Consider the following 14,435-nt stretch of genomic DNA (forward strand, 5'->3'; position numbering starts at 1 on the left):
CTCTTCTGCCAAATTCTTGATATTCCGAATTCGCCTCCATATGTTTCATTTACTTTTCCACAAATCGTTCACATGTTTAATGAAATGGGATATCATCCACCATTGTCCAAGATTAGTGATTTTAAGAAGTCTGGTCTTCCACGCCTATGGAATTTCTTATTTGGTATTTTTCTACGATGTTTGACTGGGAGATCTGCTGGTCTTGATAAAGGAATAATGGAGGTTTATGCCATGGTTGCTGGCATTAATTATGATCTTCCAGTGGATTATTCTACACAGTTGTGGAAGGAATTTCAAAAATGTGTAGAACACACGAATGCTATTCATGGTATTTCGTGTGCAAGATACTGGAGTTTGATTTTGCAATACTTTTACAATAAGGAAGGGATTTTGGTACCCAATGATGAAGACAAAGCAGTTTTTCAATCATACCACTATCCGAAGGATGTCACAGATAATGCTGAAGTTTTTCCATCAGTTGCTCGTATTCCAGATGCTATGCTTAAAAGAGTTGATCCTTCAAACTCTGTCTTGGTGGCATATTTGAAGACTATTGATTCTTCAATCGAGACTGGCATACTCTTGGATAGAGATGATACGAAATCCAAGAAGACGAAGAAGAATGAAACTGAGTCAAAATCTTCGAAATCTCCAAAGAAGAAGTCTGAAACCGTTGAAGTATCTGTTGTTGAGACTCAGGTGATTGAGCCCATTCTTGAAGAATCACAAGAGAATGTAATCATTCCTTCGAAGACTGGAATGTTTCGAAGAATCAAAATGAAGTCCACTCACAAAAGCAAGTCTCCTACACACAAAGTGGTTCGAAAACCTCAAATCACTCATCAAGGTGTGTTAATTCGAGAAGTGCCAGCACCTATTTCTCCGGTGTCCAAGAAACGAAAGGCTGAGGATATGGCCAAACGTTTGTCAAAGAAGAAGAAGAAGAAGACTAGAAAACTCGTGATTTCTACTGAGTCAACAGAAGATGATGATGAAAAAATTCCAGAAACCCTAGAGTTCACTCATCTCACAGAAAGTTCCACTCCTGAGAAGACATTCGTCATACCACCCGAAGATTCGATTGCCAAATCAGTTTCTGAGGCGGTTCGAACTTCAGGCATCCCTGCACATGTATCTGATACGGATGTAAATGTCGATATGGGTGAAGGAGGTTCGAAAAATAAAGCTCAAGGTCACGTTACTTCTGCTCCTTTTGAAAGTATTGTTTCTTTACCATTATCCACTACTCCTCTTACTTCAACCACAGATTCCCCAACATTCGGACACATTCTTGATCAACCCTTTACTTCTATTTTTTCTTCACAATCTACTGAGCCACCCAAACCAACTTCACCTGTTCAAGAAACCGTTTTAATGGAGACAGAGACTGATAATGAGGGGTTTGGTGGTATGTTTGATGAATTGGAATTTCATGAAGAAGAAGAACAGTTTCCCGATCATATGTTGATGACCATGAAGTAGTTCAAAATTCTGAATCAGAAATTGAATTCAATAATTCAATCTCAAGCAGATCTAGGGGGTGGTTCATCTGTTTCTAATTTGGAGGTTGATTCAATGTTGAAAATGCTCGAAGCCAGAGTGGTTAGTAAAGTATCTGGAATGATTACTGACTCTGAGTCTCGAATTCTGGAGAAGGTTGATTATAATGATCAAAATAATGAACTTCGGATCAAATCTCAAAATTCAATGTTTACCAGTGATGTGAAAAATTTGAAGAATGTCGCAAAGGAAAGGCATGTTCTTTTTGTGAAAGAAGTGAAGAAGGTCAGGGAGGATGTAAATTTGCAGATTCACGAACTTCGTGAAGATATGCAAAAAGAAATTGTCACTATTCAACAAGATTATGCATCCTTAAATCAAAAGGTTGATATCATTTGTGATGCAGTCACACGATTTGTTAAATTGTATGAAAGTTTGAGTCCTCAAATAACTCAACTTTCAACATCCGAAAGTGCAAGCTTTGAGGAAGTGCTTAAGTTGCTTAAGGAGTTAAAAGAGATTTATAATAGGCCGGTTTCTTCTCCATTGATTACTCCTGAATTTTTATCCCAGAAGTTTATCCAATTCGAAGCCATTTTCAATAAGCAACTTGCTCCTCTCTTTCGCATCTCAAGCCTTCTTCCAACAACAAATGCCCCGCCTGTTTTCACAGGGGTGCAAGGGGGAGAAAGAAAAACTACTGAGTCGAAGGCTAGTGGTGAGGATGCAAAAGTTGTGGGAAAAGTTGTTTCTTCAAAAATCCCAACAACAAAACCAGTAATAGTTTCTGCTGAACTGGTTACTTCAACTGTTGTAACAACAATGCCAATTGCAAGACCAATTTCGAAAGGAATTGTTATTGGTAAATCTTCAGAAACTGGTGGGAGTGGTTCGAATCCAAAAGAGACAATTGTCAATCCAGCCTTGAAAGATAAAGGGAAATCAATTGTAGTGGAAAAGTCGAAAGAGGAAAAGAAGGCTGAAGCAGAAGCTGAACTTGAAAAATTGAGGATTATTCAAAGCATTATGACTCAGCGTGCTAGTGATCCGAAGGGAATGGATAAAGGTGATCCAGCTAAACACTATAATTACGAAACAATTGAGGCCAAGGTTGCTTTTAATCACATGTATACATTCGAGAAGAAACCAAAGCAGAGTTATTTGGTCACGAATACTGATGCAAGCCAGCTGGATTTTCCCATAAACGAAATGATGTTTATCATGCCTCAGTTCAAAGCAGAAGAGAATTTTAAAAATAAGGATGAAGGTACACACATGAAAATTCGTTTTCATGCTGTTCTTGGAAAAGCTCCTGAGGAAGTTTGGTCTTTAATAAAAATCAAGAAGGTCATAAGTATGAAAAAGGATGTGATTTTCGAAAACACAGTCCAGAATGTTAAGTATGTGGTTGCCAGGGCAAATGGAAATATTTGCGAATTCACTGTTGCTGATTTTCCATTGATGAACTTGTATGATCTTATACAAGTTGCATTACTTCTAAAAGACAAATCATTTTCATTCCTTCAGTGTTCAAAACACTGAACCAGATGAATTCAAGCTTGGAGTTGCTCACATCAAGATTTTTATCGAAAACTATTATGAGTGCTTGGCACTAACAGATGTTGAATTAGCTACTGCCAAAGGAATGGAAATGAAAGCACCGATGACTCCTACGAAGACTCAGGCAGAATTGAAGAAATATGTTGATGGTGAAATTTGCCCGAAGGCTTTTGGAATGGTCTTCACAGGAAAAGACAAAGCTGGAAAAGCTAAACGGTTCTTATTCCAAGCAAGTGAAGTAGAGAGATATTCAACATCTCAATATACGAACTTGATTGTTCGTATGAATCATTGCAAGAAGAACAATGAAGGAGACAAGAAAGAGCTGAAGAAGATTATCTCCTGGTACACGGAGATTCGAAGAGTGTTACTGTATTCCATCACACTTCTTACGAATTGAAGACTTCGACTATGATTACAAAGGGGGAGATTGTAAGGGTCGAATTGTTGTAATTAGTCGAAATATATTTTGTACTCTTCGAATGTTTTGTAATATATTTTACTAGGTCGCTATTATTCGAAGCTTTAGAGTCAATGCCTTAGTATATTTTTTGTACGCTTTCGGTTCCCTATAAATAGGGGTTATTTACTAGAGTTAGAAAATAGATTTTACAGACCTGTCTATTTGCTCTGTAAACATTCGAAAGCGTAAATCAAGCTGAAACAAGATCATATTTACATCTGGTGTTCAATCTTGCATTCATACTTGAATTCATACTCTGATTAATTCAATACTCGATTCATTGGTTCATCAAAGGGTGTCTTAAGTTGCTTAAATAGGGCACAAACTATAACATCCCATTTTCACAACAAAATTTTTTCATTTTTATTAAGGTGAAAACTTTCCAATATATAAACTCATTATTAAGAAAACCGTTTATTCCAAATTACATGTGTTCAAAACCAGAGTTCTATAGAAAATGCGATATGATCAATGCTGCTGATGCGTGTGTATAGTCCCGCCTTCGCCTTCCCATAGACACCAATGATATCTGAAACAATAAATAACTGGATAAGCATAAAGCTTAGTGAGTTTCCCCCAAAATACCACCATATAAACAGATCACATATACAATCAAACATGCTGGGTCCAGTCAACCTTTGGGTTGGAATACCCCAGGCCCACTCAACCTCTGGGTCCAGTCATCCCCAGTATGGAATACCCCAGGTTGGAATGCCAATATCACCATATACCATGACAATCATGTCGGGTCCAATCAACCCTCGGGTTGGAATACCCCACGCCCATTCAATCATAGGGTTTAATCATCCTTGGGATGGAATACCCTAGATTGGAATGCAATTATATAACTCGAGTCCAGTCAGCCTTTGGGGTGGAATACCCAGGGTTTGTTGGCCTACCGCCTCAACCCTATCGCTCTTCCCGAGCCTCTGTGCCTACGGCTTACAACCGGCCCTCACCGGGTATCTTGGCCTACCACACAAAGCAGGACCGCCTCAACCCAAACCAAATACAATATGTCGACATATAAACAATCAGGATCAAGTAAGCACATAATACAGAAAAACAACAATCATACAACTCACTACTGAATACTAATCCTCTCACAGTATACAGTCCCCCTACCATCTAACCCCCATAGAATGTGTAACCATAAGTAACCAGAGGTGAGATAGCCACCCGAACAGATGGTCCTACTCTAGAGCCACAACCAAATAAGGAACATGCAAGAGAGCCTAGACCAAGAGTTCTCAGGCTATCCTACATGACCGCCGACAGTACCTAAGGGCACTCATAGATGATAACCAACAAGCACAGATAACATACAGTTCTACAGATTATTACCACAAAGCCACATACTCAATACTAGGAGACAGATCTAACAAATCACTACATCATAGCAGCATACTCGATACCAGAACATAGATCTAACAGATCACTACAACATAGAAACATACTCAATATCAACAATCCAAGGAATGCATGGCCGTATATACTCGAAGGTAAGATAGTCACCCGGACAGATGATCCCACTCTAGAACCACAACCAAACGAGAAACAGGTAAGAGAGTGTGGATCAAGAGTCCTCATTCTATCGTACATGACTATTGTTGTGACATGCTCTTCAATGGATTTGGATGCTTGATGATATGACTGCTTTGGGAGCTTTCTTGAGAACACAATCACAGAAGAATCGTTAGAGGACGACCGGGTGTTCTCCCGGGACGTCACTCCGACGATCAAGTTAGTTTTCTGAGAGAGAGAATTAGGGTAAATTCAGTGAGAGAGAAGATGGATCCCTTCCTTGAGGTGGAAGAGATCCTTTTATACCTGTTACTAACGGATCGTGGGGACCGTCTCTCGTGAGTGTGATACGTGGCCTCCTCTTACTGGGAGATCTATTCACGCTAACTAACCGTCATGTGACATCAGTTCTGGGCGTCACCCAGGATATTTGTAGCTTTCTCATTGGTTGTGGGTGAATGAGGCGATCACATAGGATGTTCTTCCCTTGTGACGAGAAATGAGCTATCGCTCCGACTTTAGCTCTCTGAGGCCAAGACCGGGTCTCAGCCAAGGCAGTAACGTCTCTGTTACATTTAACGTGGCCGTTAGGTAACGTTAACAAGTTGTTGGAACAAAGTTCTAGTAGGATCGATAGATTCTAAGCAAAAAAACAATTAAAGACGTAATGAAGAACACAGGAATGGTTTAACTGATGTCGAATGATTAAGCTTTAACACCTCAGAAGAGCTCGATTAAGAACTTCGACTGTAGAGGTGTTTAGGGTTACAAAGCAATAAAATAATAATTACGACCGTATCTATGGCATACATGCATGCACTATTTATATCTAAACCCTACTTAATAATCACGGATGGACAGGCCCAATCCGGATATACAATACTAAGCCCATGACGCAACACAAAATACTCAACAATCTCCCCCTTTGCGTCAATGGAGCCGAGAGCTCAGTTCGGTTGAGCTATAGAAGACTTCTTGACAGTCTTGAACACCTTCGGTATAATGGCCAGTAGAGTATGACGAAAAGTGATATACCACCGAAGCATGTCCGTGAAGTTCTTCTTGTCTGCCTCAGAGTTCTGCTTGCATCGATGGATGATATTGATTATGTGCTCCAAGCAGTCCGTTGAGAACAGATGCTTATCAACAAGAGCGAAAAGAAATCTGTTAGCTTCGCCTCTTGTGAACATCACTGTGAGATGTGTAGAATCAATTTGCCCCATCTTCATCTTGTTCACATCTCCAGGTTTTGCAGTTGGCTTTATAGTGGGTTTCTTCTTCAAAACTTTAGCAATCTCCTGATCCATTGCAGCAACTTCATGGATATAGGAAGCCAACATCCTCTTCAGATGATCTAGGATCGGCTCATATTCTTTCGCATTAGTGAGCAAGATGTTGAACAACAGGATCCAATCATGAGGATTCAGGTTAGGAAGATCTGCCAGGGATACAACAGAAACCGAGTTGGCTGAACCTCGGGTTATTTTGAAATTAACACTGACAAACTTCCCTGCAGGCGAAGGTTTCAGCACCTTGACTGTTATGATCTTTTGTGCACTCCATGTTAGGTACTGAGGCTGACCGAACTTGAGATAAAAATCGATAAGTTCACGATCAACCTGAGGGTGAGGTAAGGGAACTTGAACAGTCGAATCAAAGCAGTGAAAAGTAAATGCCTTTCGTGTTATAGGCATATCAAACTGTGAGTCCCTCGAATTCTCACAATCAAACGAAGCTACAGGTTCCAGCCAGTACACGCTTGGAAACTCTATCGCTTCTTTGATGAGCGTTTCCCTAGTCCAAGGAGGAAACAAGGCCTTTTTGCAAATTAAGGCATCTTGCTCTTCCTTGTTCTTTCGCTCCCTCTCTTCTGCTTCCTTTGCAACCCGAAGGGTTTCATCCAATTCCTTATCCCTTTTCTTTCGTTTCAGGGCTTCAGCAATTGTTTCTTCTTCATCACTATCATCAGCAAGTCCCTTCTTCTTATCTTGATTACCAGAACCCGAAGCTTCATTACCCTTCGGTTCTGTTTTGACAGTGACCTTCGGTTGAGTTGTCTGAGCACCTTCTCCCCCTTGTTTTGGAGGTATGAATCGCTCCGAAACACCCTTCATTTCATGTAAAAGTGCAAGGGCAGGAAGAAGCTTGGAAGTCAGGTGATTTCGGATGGTCAGTGTAAGAACCGGATCATGAGCAATTAATAATATTGTTCAGCATATTCAGAACATCACCAGCACAACTCCGAAAAACAGCATGCTCAGTTTTCAACAAGGAAATCTCCCTTTCAGCTTGAGCCAATTGAACCTTCTGAACTTCAATGGTAGAGGTTTGACGTGCAAGATCCTCCCTTAAGGCACTCTTCTTTGCTAAATCAGCATGGAGTGTTTCAAGCCTAAAATTCACCGAGCTAAGAAGAGAAGTGTTCTCAGCTTGAATTGAAGAACAAACATTCTCGAATTTGGCTTGCTCCTCTTGAAGTGACTTTGATAAAGAGTCAACTGAAGTGTTCACTTTAGCTGCATTTGAATCAGCATGACTTTTGAGGGATTCAAGAAAAATCTTGGAACTGTGAATAAGTTCTGCAACTTCAGTTGTAGCCTTTTGGCAGGAAGAGGTTGATGCTTCAACTGCCTTCGTTGATTTGTCTATAGCTCCTGTATATTGCTCAAAAGCGGTGTCCAGAAAAGCTTTGAGCACAACATCATTATACGTTTTTGTAGAGGCAAACAATTGATCAAGTTTTTCATCTAGACTCTGCACTTGTTGTCTGGTGACAGGAGCCTCTTCATCTTCATCAGTTGGAAGTCGATAAGGACTGTAATAAGTCGAGTCAAACTCAACATTATCACCATCGAGAGTATCACTAGAATCTGTTGAGGGTGAGGGTGAATGAGGTTTGGATGTAACAGGAGGTTCGGTTGCAGTATTAGCCCCCGTATCAGATACGTTGACGTTTATTCGGTTGTTGTGGTGGTAGTTGCTTGTGAAAAGATAGGAGGTGGTAAAGGAGTTGTAGAAAATGGTACGGTATTAACTGGCGGTGGTGGTGGCACAGAAGTGGTGGTTTGAGATGTAGTAGGTGGTGGAATGGGAGCAACCGAAACTGGAACAGTAGATTTCGGTGGAGATGGATGAGGAGTAAGAATCTTGTCATGAAGTTGTTCAGTAGGAGTTGGAGAACGAGGAGGTGTATTACCTCTCGGTGAACCATGATGCTGAACTTCTTCTTCCTCTTCTGCCGATTGCTCCTCATCATGGTCTGAGCTTGAAGGAGAAGGACTCTTGGATTTCCTTTCCATCTTCTTAACTTTCTTTGGAGCCGAAGAATCACCCTTTTCAGCCTTTCGCTTTTTAGACTTGACAGGCTTAGACGAAGGACCTTCGGTTGCCAATTTCTTGGTATTTTCCCTTTTTCCTCGGTTGGCTGGCTTCTCCACAGCATCTAAAGCAGCTTGCTGTTCAGGAGTTAGTTCTCTTGGTCCTTTGGGAGGAAGCTTTCGGTAGTCAGCCATCACTTTACTTTCGGTTGACACACACCTGTACATCGTTTCAGGTATTGAACCATTGTGGGAGAACTTGGTGGCATCAGAGACGATGATCTTCTTCGTATGAAAAGTAGCCACAGAGGAGACCAATGCATCTTTCATGACTGGAATCTGTAAAGTGTCAATGGCCCTTCGTGTGACGATGGTCCAGAACCGACCATAAGAAATCTCAGAATGTCTCGTCGAGGTGTTGAGACTTTGCACCAGTTGCAACCAAATTATTGACCCATAATCGAGGTTAATGCCATTGTAGAGACCATAGAGAATGGTCAGAAAACCCTTACTGGTACCATCTGACCCAGCAACCCTCTCCGCTAAACCCTTGTTGAGAAGAGTAAGCAAACCATTCCATTGTCGCGGCAAACACGATTTCTTAATCTTCGTCACTGTGGTAAGAACATCAGTGTACCCCATATCATAAAGCATCGTAAACAGTTAGGTTGTGGTGACGAAATCAAGAGAGATAACAGAGGTATCGACAGCAAGCTTTAACTGGGAACAGAATCGCCCTTTCGAAATTGATGCCTTGTGAGAGAAGATTTGAAAGTAGATCCTCTCCTTGTTCTTGTCATAGGATGCAGTAGAATAGACTTGGGATAATAGAGACATTGGGACAGATTCCACCTGTGTGAGTGCGATTACCAGAGGAGAGTATTTGAGACATTCGACAACTTAGAGCATGTACGAATCATACAGAAAGGGGTTTAGTTGAATAATCATGTTCTGATTGGGTTTGATCACGAGCAACGAAGACGAAACAGTTTGATCTTGAACAGATGATGAATCCGCCATTGTTGATGTAAGAAAGAAGATGAACAGTTGCTGATCGCCTTGTGTATTTGAGAGAGTTTGAAGAAGGTAAGAAGGTACAATTTGTGCGAGAAACCCTTTATATACCGTTGCCAGGAGAGAGAAAGAATCTTCGTGATGATGATACGACCACTGAAACGTCGCCTGAAAAAGCGCGATGTGACAGCTTGGTTTCCCCAGATAGACGTCATCAAGCGTGGGTTTAGAAACCGTTCAAATTCACGCGCCCAAAATCTTATCCACATATCGTCTTTTCAACTTCACTTTCGCTCCAGATGTTAAAATAACCATTGTCGCGCCAAAAATAAACTTTAAACGAGCCATAAGGAACATCAATCAGAATTATGGAAAACCACAAGTATTTTCGTGTAAAAGTGTGCGAAAGATAAAGAAATAAAGCAAAACGTGTATAGGATGTGAGTGATGTCTGTAAGAAGACATAAAGCAGATGATTCCGGGCAAGAATCTCTTCCTTCAAAGTCAAGAGAGACTTGAAGTGCTTGCGTGGTTCCCCGAGAAAATACGATCGAGTGTTTGTAAAGAAACACCGAAAGGCTTCTTTTAAATAATAGTCTAAAGGGTGGCTTATCTTCAACCGAACATCGATTCTTAACATAAGACCGAACGTTAGATGAAGTACTTGTGAGACCGATGTGGTCTGTTGAACAAGTAGGTTGGATATAATTTGTTGTGACTGAAGATGTTATAAAAATCTCAAAAACAAAAACAAACTGGATCTTTTTGGGAAGAAATGTCTTGGTGTTAGACAATTTCATAAAAGACCACTCAAAAATAAACTGAGATTCCGTTAGGTAACAAGTAAGATCTTGAATATAAATATTCACCGTCAATTCATTGTTGGTGTTGGATTTTGGGTCTCACTTAGCACGTGGTGTACACATCTAAGATCATAAACACAGATTTTATGCAACCATAAACCTCAGTGGTAATATCTGAGAGTCTCAAGGGTTACCGTGTTGAAACGAAAGTTGATGGAGAATGTAAAGGAGGTGGTTAAGGAACCGAAAGTACCTATGCTGTATAAACATGACAAAGTAGAAAACTCTTAACTCATTTGAGAAGAGTAAGGTAGCTCTTGACTTGAGTGGATTTATCAGCCTGATTGGGAAGAAACGATAGGTATAGATCGAATCATTAAGGCCTTGCTCCTAGTCTTAGAGGCTTCGGTCTACATGCAACAACATGCTTCTAGGGACACTTAACTAGTTCATATCAAAATAATCATACCTGCCCTACCTCCAATTTATGTAGCAATGATGAACTTGGTACCTAGTAAAGAGAATAAGCAAACAAGCAAACCACACAAACAAAATATATATATATATATATATATATATATATATATATATATATATATATATATCGATTTTTGAATTTTCTGAAAAATAATAAAAACAAAAAAAAAACAAAAAAAAATTAACACTAAACACTCTTGAAAAAATGAAAGAGAAAATAGAGTAAGAAATAAACTTAAAAATGAGTTTACAAAATATACAGCCGAAACCAAACCTTAAAAGAATGAAGCGAAATAAGCCGAGCGTTCGGTTCATTTCGGTTCCCTAAAATTCCGGAGATGAAATAGACCGAGCGTTCGGTTCATTTCGGTTCCCGAAATATCCGGAACCAAAATAGACCGAGCGTTCGCTCTATTTCGCTTGTCTAATTTTTAGAGAGAGGTTTGAGGGTTCGGTACCGACTCTGCTTCCATCATTCCCAAACCTTGTAAAATTTTATTGAAGCTTGCTTCTGGTAAGGCTTTAGTGAATATGTCAGCCAGTTGATCAGAGGACCGAACGAAATGTACTTCCACGTTCCCATCTTCTACATGGTCCTTGATGAAATGGTATCTCAGTGCAATATGCTTTGTCTTTGAGTGTTGTACTGGATTATGAAATATTCTTATCGCGCTTTCTGAGTCACAATAGAGAGGTATTTTCTTCATACTTAGTCCGTAGTCTCTTAGTTGGCTTTGTATCCATATCACTTGTGAGGTACAGGATGCTGCAGCTATGTACTCAGCTTCGGCTGTTGAAAGAGACACACAGGTTTGCTTCTTGGACTGCCAGCTAACAAGTTTACAGTCAAGGAATTGGCATTCACCAGTTGTGCTCTTTCGGTCCAGACCACATCCTCCAAGATCGGCGTCAGAAAAGGCTTGAACAAAGAATCCGGATCTAGCAGGGTACCAAAGACCGAGAGAAGAGGTTCGCTTCAGATAACAGAAAATATTTTTCACTGCCACCATGTGAGGTTCTCTTGGATTTGTTTGAAACCTGGCACAATAACAAACGGAGAACATAATGTCTGGTCTACTAGCCGTTAGATAGATAAGAGACCCTATCATTTGACGATAGAGTGTTACGTCAACAACAGGTTTTTCCAGAGATGGTGTTAACTTTGTGCCAAACGCCATGGGAACCTTCACCTTCGAATCTCCCGTCATACCAAACTTCGCCAACAAGCTTTTCGTGTAAGCCTCGTGGTTGATAAAAATGCCTTCTGGACCCTGTCTTATATTCAAACCAAGGAAAAACTTAATCGGACCCATTGCGCTCATTTCAAATTTAGTCTCCATCAACTTCCTGAATTCAGCCGTTAAGCTAGGATTCGTGGAGCCGAAGATGATGTCATCGACATAAATCTAAACTATCATTAGATGTTCGCCTTCTTTCTTTCGGAAGAAGGTTGGGTCAACCGAACCTTGCTTGAATTTCGACATTTTAAGAAAGCGAGTTAAAGTTTCATACCAGGCCCTCGGTGCTTGCTTCAGACCATATACAACTTTATCTAACACATAGCAGTGATCAGGGTATCTCTCGTTCACGAACCCAGGTGGTTGCTCAACATACACCGTTTCTTCTAGTTCTCCATTCAAGAAAGCACATTTCATATCCATTTGGAAAACTTCGAAGTTTTTATGAGCAGCATATGCCAGAAAGATTCTAACTGATTCCAACCTTGCTACAGGAGCGAAGGTCTCCTCATAGTCTATCCCTTCTTCTTGGCAATATCCCTTCACCATTAACCGAGCCTTATTGCGTATGACGTTGCCCTCTTTGTCCAACTTATTCCTGAAGACCCATTTTAAGCCCACCACTGAAGCATCCTTTGGAGTGGGAATCAGCCTCCAAACTCGATTACGTTCAAACTCATGGAGTTCATCTTGCATAGCTTGTACCCAATCAGCGTGATCAAGTGCAGCATTAACCGTCTTCGGTTCGACTTTGGAGACAAACAAATTAAGCATACAGAATTCAACATTAGAGAATAATGCAATTTGTTTCGCTTTCAATTGAGAACGTGTGAGAACTCGCTCAGATGATTCACCAATTATTTGTGTTTTGGGATGATCCTTAGTCCATTTCGTTAGAGGAGGGTAATTAGGGTCATAGGTTGGATCCAACTCTGCATTTACTTCTTCTTCAAGTTCTGATTGATCACCTTCGTCATTTGTATTCTCATTCTCCCCCTCAAATGGCAAAGCGTATCCATTGTCAGGTTCAGAATTCTCCTCCTCTTTTGGAGTTCGATTATCCCCCTCGATTGGACTATCATTGGTTGGGGATGGAGTTGGATTATCCCCCTCGACTAGACTTTTATGGGTTGGGGCTTGAGTTGGATTCTCCCCTTCGAAAGAAAGATCGGTTGTCTTTGGTGCAGATGAACCCTACCCCTTGAACGTTGAGCTGTTGTTTGGAGGGTCAGTAGAGGGTTGTCCACCAGTCGGTTTAGGAGGTTCATTTTCCATTTCTTTTGCAGCTTCATCAATGATCTTTTTCAGATTGTCGATTTTGTTGTCTGCGGCTTTCGCCTCTGAGTGTACAGCCTTCTCTGGTTCATCAAATAGCCTTATGTACTCTTCAAACAAGTTGGAAATTGGAACCGAGACTTGTCCTGATTCAGGAAATATTTCCCCCAAGGCACTTTCGCTTCTTTGAACTTTCTTCATGTAGTTGTCATCAAAGGTTACATAGTATGTTTCTTCAATACGTTTGGAGCGTTTGTTCAAAACTCTGTATGCCTTTGAAGTGAGTGAATAACCAAGAAAAATTCCCTCATCGGCTTTGACGTCAAACTTGTTTCGGTTCTCTTTGGAATTGAAAATCAAGCACCTTGAACCGAACACGTGGAAAAACTTAACGTTGGGCTTTCGATTGTTCAGAATCTCATACGGAGTGATGGAGAATCGTTTGTTAAGTAAGGATCGGTTCTGAGTATAGCACACGGTTACAACTGCATCGGCCCAGAAGTATAGCGGAAGAGAAGCGAAGCTTAGCATGGTTCGGGCTGCCTCACATAAAGAACGGTTTCGTCTTTCAACAATTCCATCCTGTTGTGGTGTATAGGGGGCCGAGAAGTTGTGAGTTATCCCCTTTTCAGCCAGAAAATCCTCAAAATCTTTATTCTTGAATTCAAGCCCATTGTCACTTCTAATATTCATCACTAGCTTTCGCAGCTGCACTTCTACTTGCTTGATAAACGTCTTCAACTTGGGAGTCGCGTCTGATTTCTGTTTAAGAAAGAAAATCCAGGTGAAGCGTGAAAAATCATCTACTATGACAAGAACGAACTTACTACCACCGAAGCTTTCGATAGCCGAAGGTCCACATAAGTCAATATGCAGAAGTTGAAGAGCTTCAACAATCTTTGTATTGATACGTGCAGGATGGCTCTTTCTGCTTTGTTTGCCCATCTCGCACGCTGCACATAGGTGTTCCTTATCAAACTTGAGAAGAGGAAGGCCTCGAACATGATCACCAAGCACCAACTTATTAATGTCTTTGAAGTTCAGGTGTGATAGGCGTCGATGCCATAACCAGCTTTCATCAGTGTTCGCCTTTGACAGCAGGCATATTACTGGTTTTCCTCGAATTAGGTTGAGATTTAAAGGATACATCTCTCCCTTGCGTTCAGACTTCAACAGAACTCTTTTGGATTGCTTCTCAATTATTTTTGATCCCTCATCATCGGATGGAACCTTCAAACCAGTTCCCACAACCAATTATGATACA

The 14,435-nt window shown here is 40.7% G+C and overlaps 1 pseudogene; it reads right to left on the reverse strand.

Moving 5' to 3' along the window:
* Positions 1–7,234: 7,234 nt before the first annotated feature.
* Positions 7,235–14,175, reverse strand: LOC145158745 (uncharacterized; annotated as a pseudogene).
* Positions 14,176–14,435: the final 260 nt, after the last annotated feature.

The sequence above is a fragment of the Lactuca virosa genome, chromosome 2 (genome assembly GCF_052849685.1).
Source record: "Lactuca virosa cultivar CGN04683 chromosome 2, Lactuca_virosa_CGN04683_v6, whole genome shotgun sequence".
Lineage (NCBI taxonomy): Eukaryota > Viridiplantae > Streptophyta > Magnoliopsida > Asterales > Asteraceae > Lactuca > Lactuca virosa.